At 35.9% G+C, this 14,793-nt stretch overlaps 1 pseudogene; it reads left to right on the top strand.

Moving 5' to 3' along the window:
- The window catches only part of LOC134375184 (rho GTPase-activating protein 20-like), a 150,087-nt pseudogene that overhangs the window by 11,813 nt on the left and 123,481 nt on the right, over positions 1–14,793 (top strand).

Genomic DNA, 14,793 nt, shown 5'->3' with positions numbered 1-14,793 from the left:
TGTGATCATGGGAAACATGATTTGCTTGTAAGGTGTATTTTGGGAAATATAATAGATTCACATAAGTGGGCTTTCTTTTCTTTCCTCTTATTTTGTAAGAGGAAAAATAAGTAAATTGATGAGAGTGGATTACCGTTAAGAATTTGTTGGTGAAAATTTCCATAATATTTGCATCTTTTGTGCTCTTACTGTTTTTTTATTGATAATTTTACCATAGAATCCTGAGGAACATATAAAACCAAAGGAAGATTAAACATTTAAAGACATGAAAAAAAACCTGTTTCTTTGAAAATTGGAAACTTGTTGATAGCTATTGTCACTCATTTCACAAGAAAAATCAATGAAGTCCATCTTTTTACCAACCATTCTAATTTTTATTTTAAAATCACTACACGTAATGTATTTAAATTTATTTTCAAAAAGCCGCTGTGTTAGTTTACAACTTGTGGCTTTGTGGCGGTGGCATGGGGTGGAAGTAATTAGAGAGGAAAACTAATTAAGAGGTAGGAAGGAGCAAAGGATGAGAATATATAGGTGGTAATTTGAATTCTTCAATCACTTAATTTTATTATATTTGTTAATTATGGCAAATTTTTAAACATAAGCAAAATAAGTTTAATGTCCTCTTATATACACATTATCCAGCTCTAACAATGATCTTTGTCATGATCCCCCTTTTCCTCCTGTCTGTCTTGGAGTATTCTAAAGCCTATCTCAGGCATATCAGTTCATCCACATGTGACAGGAGATAGCAGCCAAATATGCATATTTTTAAAGCTCTCTGGGCTATTTTCTCAGCCCTATAACAACTCATTTCCCCACCCCCTCATCACTATTTGGCTATATAGTTTTGAAACATTTTGATTGTGTTTATATGTATTTATATGTCTCTGATTTTTTGAACCTAAAATGCTTTAGGTCAACAAAAGCAAATTTTGAACTGAAGTTTACTCCTTTTAAGGGCCAGATTCCTTTCTTAATTATAAAATAATTCTAAAAAATCACACGTACTATCTACTTACAATGTCATATTTTCCTTGGATTTTCTTAAATCAGATAGCAATCAATGTAGCCCTTTTTGTACCCTTTCTCTGTTGCATTTTACTCCCCTCTCTCCAAACACACTTACTGTCTTATGTTTGGTGTGTAAACTTTTAGTTGAAGGTTCTTTACCTGTAGTCCAAAGAGTCTGTGATAGAATTCAGTGGATCTGAGAACTCTGAAGAGGAGAAAATTACATATTTTCACTAGCCTTTAACTGAAATATAGCATTATGAAGGTAAGCAACAAACTATTATAGTTTCAATAGTACCTATGACTTTGTCACTTACTGAAATCCTTGATGTTTTCATTTTGCATTAGTTTTTACAGATATCTTGGAATATTATTTACACTCAGTCCTATTTAGATGTTATGGTGGTTATTAGACCCACGATTAGGTCATGTTAGTTAATGTAGTAAACAAGCCCATACATTAGTATATCAAATTCTATAAAAAATATTGATGTCTATAGTTTTTATTAGAAATGTTTTCTCTTGTAGTCCTATATGTTTTCATTTGTGCATTTAAAACATTATTTTGAGGAGTTCATAGGCTTCAACTATGGCACAAAATGTCAAGAGCCTGTGTTCTAGTTTATTTTTTAAAAAGTATTTTCTGTGGATATATTCATTAGCAATTTCTAGTATTATCTTGGGTCTTCTAGAAGTTCATATAAACAATATCGTTATACATACTAGTCTGTGACTTGCTTTTGAAGTCTTTCCATGTTGGTGTATAAAGATCCAGTGTTTTTATGAAGAGTACCCCATAGTATGAATTTATGCAGTTATCTATTCATTCCTGTAAATAATGAACACTTAAAGTTGTTTTTTATTTTCCATTACAAACACTTGCAGTGAATATCCTGAAGCTCTCTTTTGTAAATGTCCAAGAACTTCTTTAGAATATACCAGTATCTTTTTAAACTTTATTCTTAATTTTAATTTTTAATAATACACGTACATGGGTGTAAAAATGAGTTAAGGGAACATGCAGGCTCTGCTAGAAGTAACTCCTTAACTTTTTTATTTCCTCTTGTGTTTAGTTCCATATTCCTAAGTAATCTTATGTTCTGCCATTTTTAAATCTATCAAGTTTAGAAATTATCCAGAAACTTCCTTTTATTACCTCTCTAACAATCAACCGTCTTCTGCTACCCGCCATCTATTATATATTGTTATATCACGACTTCTGGTTAAATAAACCTTTTTTTATTTACGTTGTTTTGGTTATAAATTAATTGCTTCTGAGGAAAGTGTAGTGTATTAGGGCTACTTTCTTTCTTATGCTTTCTTTTGCGATTTTCTTTGAGTTAATAATTAAGTTGTTACAAAATTTTGCTTAGTTTTCCATGTTCCCAGTTCTAATTTCTCTAATGTTCAAGCAAATGCCACATTCCTAGTTTACTAACAGTTCAGACACAGTTCTGTTTCTTTTCCCCTTGGGACCTCCCTTTTGCAGCTTCTGCCTCTAGTTCTAATCTGAACTGGTTGCTCCATAAGCCGTATGCACGTTTCTCTTCCTAGGACTCTTCTTTCTAGATCTCTGTCTTCTTTCTTGGCTTACCTTTTTTTTCTCCCTTTTTAATCTTATTTTCTAATAGCTTCCTAAGCGTACATGGGAGGTAAATTTTGAGTCTTTGCATATCTGATAATGGCATATCTTTGAATGATAATCAGGTTGGGAATAGAATTTTAGTTTGAAATTTTCTCTCTAAATTTTACAGATATTTTTCATTGTCTTCTAGTAGTCAGTATTCTGTTGAAGGTGTTTGCTTTTCTGATTCTCTGATTCTTTTTTTTGTAACCTGCTTTTCTTTTTCTAGATATACTTAGGATTTTCTGTTCATCCAGTGTCCTGACATTTTATGATAATGTACCTTAGTGCAAGGTCCTACTTAGTTGTTGTGCAGGCATTCAGTGTACATTTTCACTCTGGACCCGTACTTTAATAGAATTTTCTATGATTAATGAAATATTCTACGTCCAGTACTGTAGCTAGTTGCCACATGTGGCAATCGAACACTTGAAATGTGGCTAGTGGAACTGAGGAAGGGATGAGTGTTTAATTTTATTTAATTTTAATTAAACTTGAATAGCTACAATATTGAGCAGTATAGAGACTCATCTCTTTCAGTTGTAAGATACTTACTTTTGAATTGCTTCTTGGTGTTTTGGTTAAATAACATTCAATATTTATGTTATTTTGACTATGTAATTATTGTTTGCTGCTGAGGGAATTAATTCCTTAGATTGTTTCTTATACTTTTTTTTTTGCAATTCTCTTTGAGTTAACAACTGCCTTATAAAATTTCTCCCCTTCCTCACCCTTATTTACTTTTTTTTTTTTTTTTGTCTTTTTCGTGACCGGCACTCAGCCAGTGAGTGCACCGGCCATTCCTATATAGGATCCGAACCCGCGGCGGGAGCATCGCTGCGCTCCCAGCGCTGCACTCTCCCGAGTGCGCCACGGGCTCGGCCCCTTATTTACTCTTTCTAGAGGAGTATTTGACCTCTTTGATCTTCTAATTTCCCTGTTCTCTCCTATTGCCCATCTCTTTGTCCTTTTCGTGTTCTTTCTGGAGTATTTCTTTGACTTTATATTTCAACTTCCCTAATAAAATTAAAATTTTTAAGTGTGTAGACCTCCTTTTTTACAGCCTCTTGTTGTTTGATGGATGCATGTTTTCTCTCTCTGAAGGCATTAAGTTTTTATGTTTTCTTCTCCACATTGTTTCTGTTTCTGCTCTGTAGCCTTTTCTCTGTCATTCATGTTTGAGGCTTCTCTCAGTTTTCTGCAATTAGATGTCTTTTTATATTTAGCAATGAGGCACCAAAAAACTATTTGAAGTGATTTGTACATGGATGAGGCTTGTTGACTAATGGCCTTCATTGTGAGGGGATTTAGACAGAGTCGATCATTTTGTGGAAGACACAAAATGTTGAAGTATATTGTCTTCCAGCATTTAATCTCTCTAGGGAAGAAAACCTCAACCTCATGAGAATTGAGCTTGCTGCTGGCTCTCTGGAAGCCTAGCAAGAAAGTAGACATGCAGGCTTTCCCTCAGTACCCCTGTTTTCACTCTGCCTCTGCCTTCTACTGCATCTGGTGTCCTGGGGTCTGAAGCCTTCCTCCAGATTAAGGCTCTTGGTCTTGAGACCCAACTATACAGGAGAGGGTAGGGGACTTGAGACTCTAAGTACTGCTTTCAGCCCATCTTCCTGTTTGTAGCATTGTGACGTGCCCCTGCCTTCTGAGTCACCTGCTTACTTCAAGTCCTGAGAGAATTGTTCTAAATATCTCTGTTCTGTTTTTCTTGGTTCTTTCTCCACATACTGAAATTCTGCCCTTTTGAATAGATCATATGACTTAGTGACAGTTTTTCAAAAAAAAAAAAATTTAACATTTACATGTATATTTTTGTGGGGTACAGTTGTGTCGTTTCAATATATGCATATACTGCACAATGATTCACTTAGGGTAGATAGCATAGTTTTGTACCCGTTAGTCCACCACTTCCCCCACCACCCCATTTCCCTCCTGGCCTCTGGTAACTGTTGTTCTACTTTCTACTTCTATGAGAGCCAGTTTTTTTTTTAGATTCCACGTATGAGTGTATGACTTAGTGACAGTTTGATGCTTCTAAGTATCATTATCTTCCAATATCTTTTTGTGTGCTCAGCCCTTTTCCTTGATAGAAATTGATTTGAAATCCTTGCAGCAAAATCAAGGAGTTGAGAGCAGGATTCTCTGGAAATGAATGGAAACTTCTGTAGCCAGAAATATATATGGAATAATTATCGCTAGGAAATGGGGAGGGACCTAGAAAGACATTACTTCGGATAAAGGTGGGAATAGCAGGAAAAGTAAACCTTCATTTAAATTTAGAAACTGGTTTTGTAGTTCACTAGGTCCCCATGAAAAGTGGTTCTTTTAGGTTATTAAATATCAGGGTATTTCATTATTTGTCTGACCCAAAGCAGCTTGTCTCTTCTATGTCAGATATGAAGAAATCTCATTCATACACTGTCATTAATTTAGGTTCACTTTGTCAAAGAAAAATGTTTATCTCTTGGTTCACACAATTAACTTTATTTCTAATAGGATTCACAGATGATCTGTTAGTTTGATGTGATAGTCATAGAAAGTTTGGGCAAGCAATATTGTAAAATATAAATAGTGCAGCAGGACAGACATTTAAACTGATTTTTTTTTTTTTTAAACTTGACATTCTTTCTTTGTAGATTTCCCGGCTGTAAATTGGGTTCTTCAGTTTGATTGTCCAGAGGATGCCAACATGTATATTCACAGAGCCGGTAGAACTGCCAGGTAGGTGTAGCGGCCCATTTCTTTGCTTTTGATGCTAAGTACAAAGCATGCTTCCCAACTGCAGACAAAGAATGGAAGGATTCAGGTACATTTAGTGCTGGTTTGGCATTTTGTGGTGTGAGTTGATAACAGCTTCACAGCTATTGTAAATCATTATGGCAGGTACTCGATTAGTGCTGAGAAGAATCCATGAAAAACTTACTTTAGTTTTATTTTAATCTTCCCTTACTAAACTTGTCAGTAGAACTGCTCACTGAGCATCATCTCATCGAATCCTAATGATCTCTCAGGTATAGGACCTACTATTCAAAGCTCTGTTTTCAGGTGAGGAAAAACTGAGTCTTTGAGCAGTTAAACAACTTGTTCAAAGATCTACAGAGCCAGTGCAAAGCAGTATGACTCCTCTAGTCTAGATCTTGTCCTCTTCTAGCGTATAGGCTCTAGTAAGAGGCAAAGCGGTGTGGAGTCATGAATTTTTTTCCTTTCTTCCTAGTGCAAGAATTAGAGGCATTGCTGGAGGCCACTCCCAAATATTTCTTTTTGTGCCCCTCTCCCCCAAACCCACCACTCCATGAAAGCACCCTTTGCTCAAGAGCTGTGGGAGAAATAGAACATAGCAAAGTCAGTCATTTGAAACTAAATGGCATAGAAAGGTATCTGAATTAATGAAAAAGGATTCTACGACATGTCATTGCTATTGAGGTTGCAGTGAAGCCTGGAGATGAATGCTTTTGGTAGAATTATAAATAGTTGACATCTTTCTGGATAGCATTTGGTAATGCTTATCAAAGCCTTAGAGTTCTTCTTTTTGCCTTTGTAATTCCGCATCCAGAAATGGATCTTAAGAAAATAGAGATGAGTAAAGTTTCCATAGAGATGTTTGTCTTACTAATACTTGTAATGTTTAAAAATTGATGGCAACCTAAATATTAATCACAATAAAGTTATGATTAGTTACAATTAGCCACAGATGGACTGTTTCTTTGGTTTTACATTTTCTCAAACCTGGATTATTGAGTATTTATGATATGGATTTCAATGTTGATCTCACTGGACCAACAGTTGCTTGTGATTTCAAGCCACAGGCTTTTGTTTAAGGGTTTCCCAGGGATGGCAAGATCTTTAGGCCCAAGCAAAGACTGTACTTTTCTGGCAAGCTTCTTTTTTCACCTGCCCTGTGCCTGTTTCATCAAGAGGCTCCAGGTGTGAAAGTTTCCTCTATCCCTTGCTCATCCAGGAAGTCCCTTTGGAGTTTAGTCTAAGATTTCTTTGGATCTGTAGTTTTCAGGTGGCTTTGGAAAAAAATATAATTTTTGTTTGTATATGGTAACTTCTTGTTTGTTTCAGCTGGTGAAGGTTTTCCTGTCCTTCTATGGCTTAACAAGAAGTAGAGCTCTTCTTTCCTATATGTTTTTTAATTTTCATAAGCGATGTTTGAATGTTTGAGTGTTTAAATGTTTTTTGATTGATTCACATTTACCCTGAGGTCATCTTCAAATATGGGTTATAATCAAAATGTACTCACTTAAATGTGTTTCTTTGACCAGCATGAAAGAAGGGAGAGAATAGTATAGTAATAAAAGACTATTTAAAAATAGGGTTTATATCCTATAGGGTTCAAAAATATGTCTCTTAATTGCCATTTTTTAAATGTTTTATTTTTATTTTTAATTTTTGGGTGGGTATGGTGCATGGATCAAACCCTGGCCTTGGTGTTATCAGCACCACACTCTAACCAACTGAGCTAACTGGCCAGCCTCTCTTAATTGCAACGAGTGGTATAGTATTTTGAACAACAAGCAATAGAGTTAGAACTGGGTTCTGTGTATGATGTCATTGTGTATTCAGGCAAACTTGTCTTCAGGATTTTATTTCTTCTGGTATCTAAGTCAGATGGGACATGGGTAGAAAAGCAGTGTGTTCTCTTTTCCATTTTATAAGAAAGTGCATGGTGCCTGAGTGGTTCTTAATCTGTTGGGTACATGTTTGAATTATTATTCATAGTGAGACATTCTGAGAAGTCATTATTTCTCCAGTGTTTAGTTCTCAGTAAATGTGTGGTATGTATACATGTGTACCTGTACTTATGTACACATCTGCATCCTATGGTCCTCTGGATAGGTAAGGTTGGATATGGTGTCTCACAGCATATTGGATGTCGGGCTTAGATGCTCTTAGATGTACCAATGATATAGACCTGGATAGGGCAGACCAGACTGACTCCTTCCTAGAATACATTTAGCAGTATTTAAAAATGACTCTCCCTATATGAAGATTATTGGACATCTCAGTATACCAAGAAAAGGTCCAAGACGGAGAAGTATTTCAGGGTTCTTTGTTCCTGGAGAAGTTGTTGAAAATCTTATGTAGTTGAACATCTTATGGAGTTGAGCATGCTGTGGTGAGCATTAAATTGGGTCTTAATGACCGTGGAGAGGAAGAACATCACAATGATTGTGTCTGAAGAGAGAGAATACTAATTTGAAAAAAAAGTTTTAATGTAATTTTTAATGTAGTCATCAATTTTGAAAGTACAGCCTGTTTGACCTTTTGTAACAATTAAAAATATTTTGAATTGACTATTTAGATGTGTAGTCAGTGGAAAGGTTTAGCATATATAATGCTTATTTTGTTCTCTGGTAGTTTAAAAGTTGCCATTAATGGGCTTAGAGATAATTAGAAAGTTTTGTGGCCATAGGACTGAATAATTGAATAGAATAAAGGCTAAATTAAAATTTGAGACTAATTAAAGTCATGTGTTAGGCTGTAATTAAAACCAGGTTGCCAGATAGTATTTGCTTTTGGAATTGAACTGTAATATATGAATATAGGAAAATGAATTCGTTAGCAAATAGCTAAGATTTGGGGAATCTGTTCTTTCCTTTCTATACTTTAAATAAAAATAAGGGGTGATTCAGGTACTTGTTGCTTTGAAGTACTTATTCTGTTTTAATTTATTCACCTGTCTAAAATTCTTTTGCTCTAGAGCCATCGAGAAAAACTTCCCTTTATTTTCCTTAACCACACACACACCTTAAAAAAAAAAAGATCTCCTTTAGGGACAAGTGAAGCAAGGGATATGAATATAATTTTATAAAGCTGTATCCTGTGGTGCATTCTACCACTTGAGAGATTCTCTTTAGGGCTTACAGTTTTTGGTACTCATAAAACCAAGCTCTTCCATTTCTTATAAAAATGCCCAGTTGGAAATAGAAAAGATTTGGGAATGAAAGGTAGGCACACCTCAGATACTCCTAACTTTTATAATGCTTTTATTTGGGGAGGTTTGGGGGGGCCTGTGGGAGTTTATGTATAACTATTTTCTTTTCCAGATCAGTAGAAGGTAAAATAATTTCGGCAATATTCTCGCTTAGCTTTATTTGTCTGGCTGCATTTTGTGACTCTCAGAAATTTCATGAGTAATTTGGGTAGCAGAATGTGATTCCACTAGGGGACAGCAGAGGCCAAGCCTTTGCATTGTACGCACACTGGCAGCAGTTTAGATCTTAACAGCAAATGTGAAGATGGAAACTAGTTAAAATTTCCAATAACGTGAAGAGTTATTTTGTTTGTGGAAAATACTAGCACTTTCTGGAATAGATATGGGATTTTAAAAAGTTTCTTTAATTGGTTTGTGAATTGAAGTAATAAAAGTGAAAGGACAATTTCCATGAGCATTAACTTAAAGGACAGGAAAATTTGCTAGTGAAAATTCTTTCTTTTATTCCTTTCACTTAGATTCGTGAAAGTCCTGTCTTCATTCTGCTCCTTCTAGATAGAGGCTGATGCTTCCTTATGTGGTAATTTGCCATTGTGTGTTGGTATCTAGGGTTTAAAGTTTTAATAGAAGTCCAAGGCAAATCCTTCATTTTGCATCTTGAAGGAGTGAGGAGCTGGTGTAGAGTATAGCTGTAGAGTAGATAGAGGACTGACATTTCTTAGCAGTCTACATTTTGTCATGAACTTACTTCCCCATCTTGTCTCCTACTGTCCATTCAATACAGCAGGTGGACCAATCCTTTTAAAACACAAGTTAGATCATGTCACTCCTCTGATGGCTTCCCATTTCATTCAGAGTGAAGGCCAGTGACATCCTGGGCCTATGCTGTTCATTCTCCCTTCTGCCCTTCCTTTTTCTGTTCTGCTCTTGTTCCCTGTGCTCCATACTGGCCTTGCTGTTTCTTGTACATGCCAGGCATGTTCTTGCCTTAGGGCCTTTATATTCACTGTTTGGCTCAAATGCTTCCTCAGGTATCCACACAGGTATCTTTCTTACCCTCCACCAACCACTTCTTTCCCTGCTCTGTATTTTCTTTTTTCCATAGCCCTTTCTGCCTTCAAATATGAATTTCAAAGTGTTCATGGAAAGATTCATATCATCTTTTAAATTTATTTTTCCACCAACTTTTTGAAGTACCCTCGTATACTAGAGCATTTACTTAGTATATTTTTTGTTTCTTTCTCCCTATTAGATTGTAAGTTCCACAAAGGCAGCAGTGTTTGTCTAGTTTATTGATGTATGCTATGTGCTTAGAACAGGTCCTGGCATATAGCAGACATTTGAGATAATAAATCCGACTTATGAATAGATCTTACCTAATATGTTAATTATCTATTGCTGTGTAACAAATTGTCCCATGGCTTAGTGGCTTAAGGCAATAATTTACCTCATAGTTTCTGTGGGTCAGGAATCCAGGGGTGGCTCAGCTGGGTCCTCTGGTTCTCAGTCTATCACAAGGCTCCAATCAAGGTGTCATATGGTACTTTAAGCTCAACTAGGGTTGGATTTGTTTCCAAGCTCACTCACATAGTTGTTGGAGATTCATTTCCTCCCTGGCTGTTGGTCAGAGGCATTTTAGTCCCTTTTTATATGGTTGTCTTCATAGGGCAGCTCACAACTTGTCAACTGACCTCATCAGAGAGAGCATTATGAAAGGGCAAGGAATTGAAAGGTGGAAGCAGCAATATCTTTTATGACCTAGACTTGTACGTCACATTCCATCTTATCTGCAGTATCCTAGTGGTCACACATCTGAGCCTATTCACTGTGTGTGAGGTAACTACACAATGGTGTGAATACCAGGAGGTGTGGATTATTGGGAATTATCTTAGAAGCTACCCATCACACCCAGTATCAAGTTTTATTAATAATTTTAAGGATAAAGGCAATCTCGAGTTATAGGTGAAGCAGGAAGAGGTCTGGGACCTCCATTACAGCCCCAGGTATTTTCTTGCCACATTAGGGTGTACTCTGCCCAGCCTAACACAGAAGACTCTAACTGATGTGTGTGACATATCACTTACACAGATGGGCCATTTGTATACTCAGGTGCAGAGCTCACTAGAGAGAAATATCCACTGAATCCATGGATTGTGAACAACTCTGGTACATTCTATTAAAAGCCTCTCATAGATGAGGACCCTCATGCTAACAGCGTTTGTCTCCCAGGAGGTCTGTCAGTATGTTTACGAGGAGATTTGACTTTGGCCATATCACTTTTTTGTTTGTTTGTCTGGCATCCTCCTCCCTACTTACCCCTATACCACATGGGGAATGAATGGATTGTGGCTTAGCTATTTACTTCCCAAAATTTGATAAATATTTGTGTAAATAATGGGTGAACTCATTTAGCCTGTAGAGCAACCTTATGAAAGAGGTTTTCTTACTAGGAAACTTTTTCTCAGAGACTTGAGGTAAAATGTGTCTAAGATTACTCAGTTGAGTAAGTACCAGGCCTGGGATTTATACTCAGGTCTTTCTGATTCTATAGCTCGTTCTTGCCAATGTGCAGCTGTTTACATTTAATGGATTCTAGTGGGTGCTGCTCCTATGCAGGGCTTCTAGAATGCATGAAAGCCAGGTACTTGGAGAAGGAAGGTTGATGTCTTAAATTTGCTGCCATTTGTGGTCATGAAGATAAACTAAAAATGTAGTCGTTTTCTTTCTTATTTGGATTGTGAGAGCCAGATATCCCATAGTTGTTCAGACATTGTCTTTAAAAGTCAGGAAACTTAGGTCTGAATTTGATTTTGTCACCTAATAGCTGTGCACCCTTGGGTCAGTTTTTAAATTCCTTAAGGCTTAGTTTCTTCTCCTGTAAAATGAGGTAATCATATCTAATTCTCAGTTGTTTCCTGAAAGTACAGTTTTAGGTAGAATCAGTACTGCTTTTATTTGAGTTTTATTTTTATTCTTATCTATTAAAATTTAGCTTTAAAAAATCCTTTTTTGGGGGAACAGAGTTGATAGAATTTAAGATTTCTACCCTTTGTGAACTCTATAAATCCATTTTCTTAATCAGTGTGCTAGAAGCTTTCCATGCAGTATGTATTAACCGGCTTGGTTTCTTTCCAGTTATTTTATGGAGAACTTAATTTGTCACTGTTGAGTCTATCGTGATATACCTTTTTGTTATTTGAGATATTAGGTTGCAGATGACTTACTTTTTCCCAGAATATTTCCAAACCTATTCTTTTTTCTCCTTAGAATCCAGTGTAGAGTGTTTAGACATCCTGTAAGTCAGAGATACCTTCTTTCCTGGAATCAGCTCTCTTTTGTACCATATTGTGTGGGAGGAACAGAACAGTTGGACTCAGATTCCTTATGGCTGTCTTTCTGCATCTGCATGACAGACTGCACTGTTCTTTCATAGTGACATGAAATCTTGGGGATGGTTGCCACAGGTAAGGCTGAGGTATAGGGAGAATGGGAAGATTCAGGGAAGGAAAAAAAGAAGGACTGTGGAATAGAGTGTAATCAACAAATGTTTCCCTTTCTCCACCTCTTGATTATGCTTGTGTTATGAATAATGACTAGTATATTAATAGTCACAGTTGTAGAATTTCATATCCTAAAGGGACCTAGATCATCTTATTCAAATGTATAATGTGTAAATAAGAAAATGTAATAGATCGCAATAAAATCTTATCAAAAATTGTATAGCTAATGAATAAATAGTACGACAGTACTGGAACCCACTTCTTTTGGCTCCAAATCTAGTGTTTTATCTCCTCGTATAACATCTAGTGGTCACTTGCTTTCCTTTACTCACCAAATATTTATTGAACAACTGTTAGGGACACGTGTGTGTTAGGGACACGTGTGTGTTAGGGACACGTAGCACATTCGTACATCCTCAGATTTAATGGTCAAGATGTGGAAATACACTAATTTGGTAGTACTAGGATGTGTGTTAAATGAAGTAAGAGTGATATAAGATGTCCAAAAGCATATAGAGTTAGTTTTTTACTTATTTTTGTTAACTTGTATTTTATTACCAAAGTAATGCTTATTCGCCATGCAGATTCTAGACAATAATGGGAAAACAATTAAAATTATTTAAAATCTACCACCCAGAAAGTTTTTTTTCGTGTATGTTTGTGTGTATATATTTTTTCAGATTACAAAAATGGAATTGTGCTAAATAGACCCTTTTGTAACTTGACCTGTAATCTGGGACACCAGGTGGAGAGAACTTGGGGTGACTAGGCAGTTATTAACAGGGCCAGATCAGGGCAGGGTGGAGTGTCTGCTTATACCTCCCAACTACTGTTAGAGACTTTATTGGAATGGAGTTGATGTGTTAGAGAATTTGAATTGAAGTTAAAGGGTTATTGGCTTTTGGGTAAAAAGCAAATTATTGCCAGAATGGCAGGGCTTTTTTTTTTTTTTTTTTTTTTTTGCTTCTCTGGCCATAGTTTGAAGGTTATTTTAATGGAAGAATTACCATGTGCATCCAAGTCAGTGGTCTGAATCTCCTATTTTAGCCAAAAATACTAGTGAGCTGCAGGATGTGGAGATAAGCTTTTTGGTATTAGTTAGACAGTCATGATCAACCTACTGAGGATCCTTGTTTCTGGACAGCATGCTGGTATAATTGAAAAAGCAGTGGATCCGAAGTTTAAAGTCTGATATGTAGTGACCAGCTGATTTTAGGCCAACTTCCTGGTATTTTGGGAACTTTATTTTATATTTGCGTCCTCTACTGATTGTTTGCTTTTAACATCAGCAAATTAATGTAAAACGAAGTTCTTTGTAAATTTGGATGAGCTGCGTAAACACAACATGGCATTAATAGTAATGGTGAAGATGAAATTTTTGTTGTTTCAGATGCAGGGCTTTTTTATATGGTGCCTATATATGTCTTAAAATAATCTATTATGGTGACTACGGTTAATATACTATATTCTTGAAAATTGCTCAGAGTGAATGTTAAATATATTCTCACCACAAAAATAACTCTGTGAAGTAATGCATATTTTGATTAGCAAGATTTAACCATTCTACACTGTATATATACTTCAGAACATAATGTTGTATATAATAAATCCATACAATTTTATGTCAATTTGAAATAAATTCTAAAACAAAAATCTGTATATGTGGAGTTTTAAAATGTAAGTATTATGAAGAACATTTATTTCTCTTGTATATATATTTAGCCTTAGGCCATGGATATTGCTTTTGAAGTCTGAAAGCTACCTCATGGGTAAATAGACTTTATTCTTATAAGCATTAAAACAAAGTGAAATGGCTTATGCCTTCTTTATAAAAAGAGCTTTTATTCTTGAAAACTGGAAATTTTTTAGTATTAGTGTGTAGGAGATAATTTGTGCTTTACGTTGTTTCAGGGAAAAGACATGTATAATGTAAAATAGGTAAAATGGCCAGTGATGATCTTTTTAATAGATGCTTGCCTTGTGGGATTTGGCTTTGGATATTATTTTCCATTTTCCTTTGGGGAAACTAAACTGCACTGTTACAGTCTGTCTTAACCTTGTGTGGCCTTTTATATACATATTCTGTTAGCTATAGCTTTAAAAGGTTTGTGCGTGGCCCCTTTGTGACTTTAATCCCAATTCGTTCTCACAAATTCTCTCCGGGTGCATGAATGGGTAAATAAGATAGATATAGATGACTGGCCACATTATTCCTGCTTATGAGTCAGAAGAATCTCAGAGAACATTCAGTGGATGCCTTTTTGATGTCAGAGAGTTCTCTTAACCCTTTGCCCTAGTTCTTGCTCTATGTAGACTTGTGGGCCTATTTATTTTATCATGCTGTCTCTGAATTTTGTATAGAATGTTGAAAGGGTTGACAATCTTTCAAACCACTGTTTTCCCTCTTCCCTGATTTTTCCTGTTTGGGCCACACAGAGTAAACCTTTCTACTTCTGAAGGCCTGAGGGCATTTTGGTACTGCTTAGTGGTCAGTATTAACTGATTTTGTCCTCTTTGATCCTTGACGTGTCCCTAGTGAGGTCTTGGTGCTTCAGAAGTTGTGATGTCCCCAAATATCTCGTCTGCTTAGGGTGTCACCTCTTTATGTTATACACTAATAACTTATGCCTTCATGGATGGCTTAGCCCAATATTGCTGAGGCAAATCCTTTAAATTCATATTTCTTTGTAGTGAATAGATAT

Source organism: Cynocephalus volans, chromosome 4 (assembly GCF_027409185.1).
Source record: "Cynocephalus volans isolate mCynVol1 chromosome 4, mCynVol1.pri, whole genome shotgun sequence".
Lineage (NCBI taxonomy): Eukaryota > Metazoa > Chordata > Mammalia > Dermoptera > Cynocephalidae > Cynocephalus > Cynocephalus volans.
Note: the sequence above shows the minus strand (reverse complement) of the source record. Positions and strands in the feature narration are given on the sequence as shown.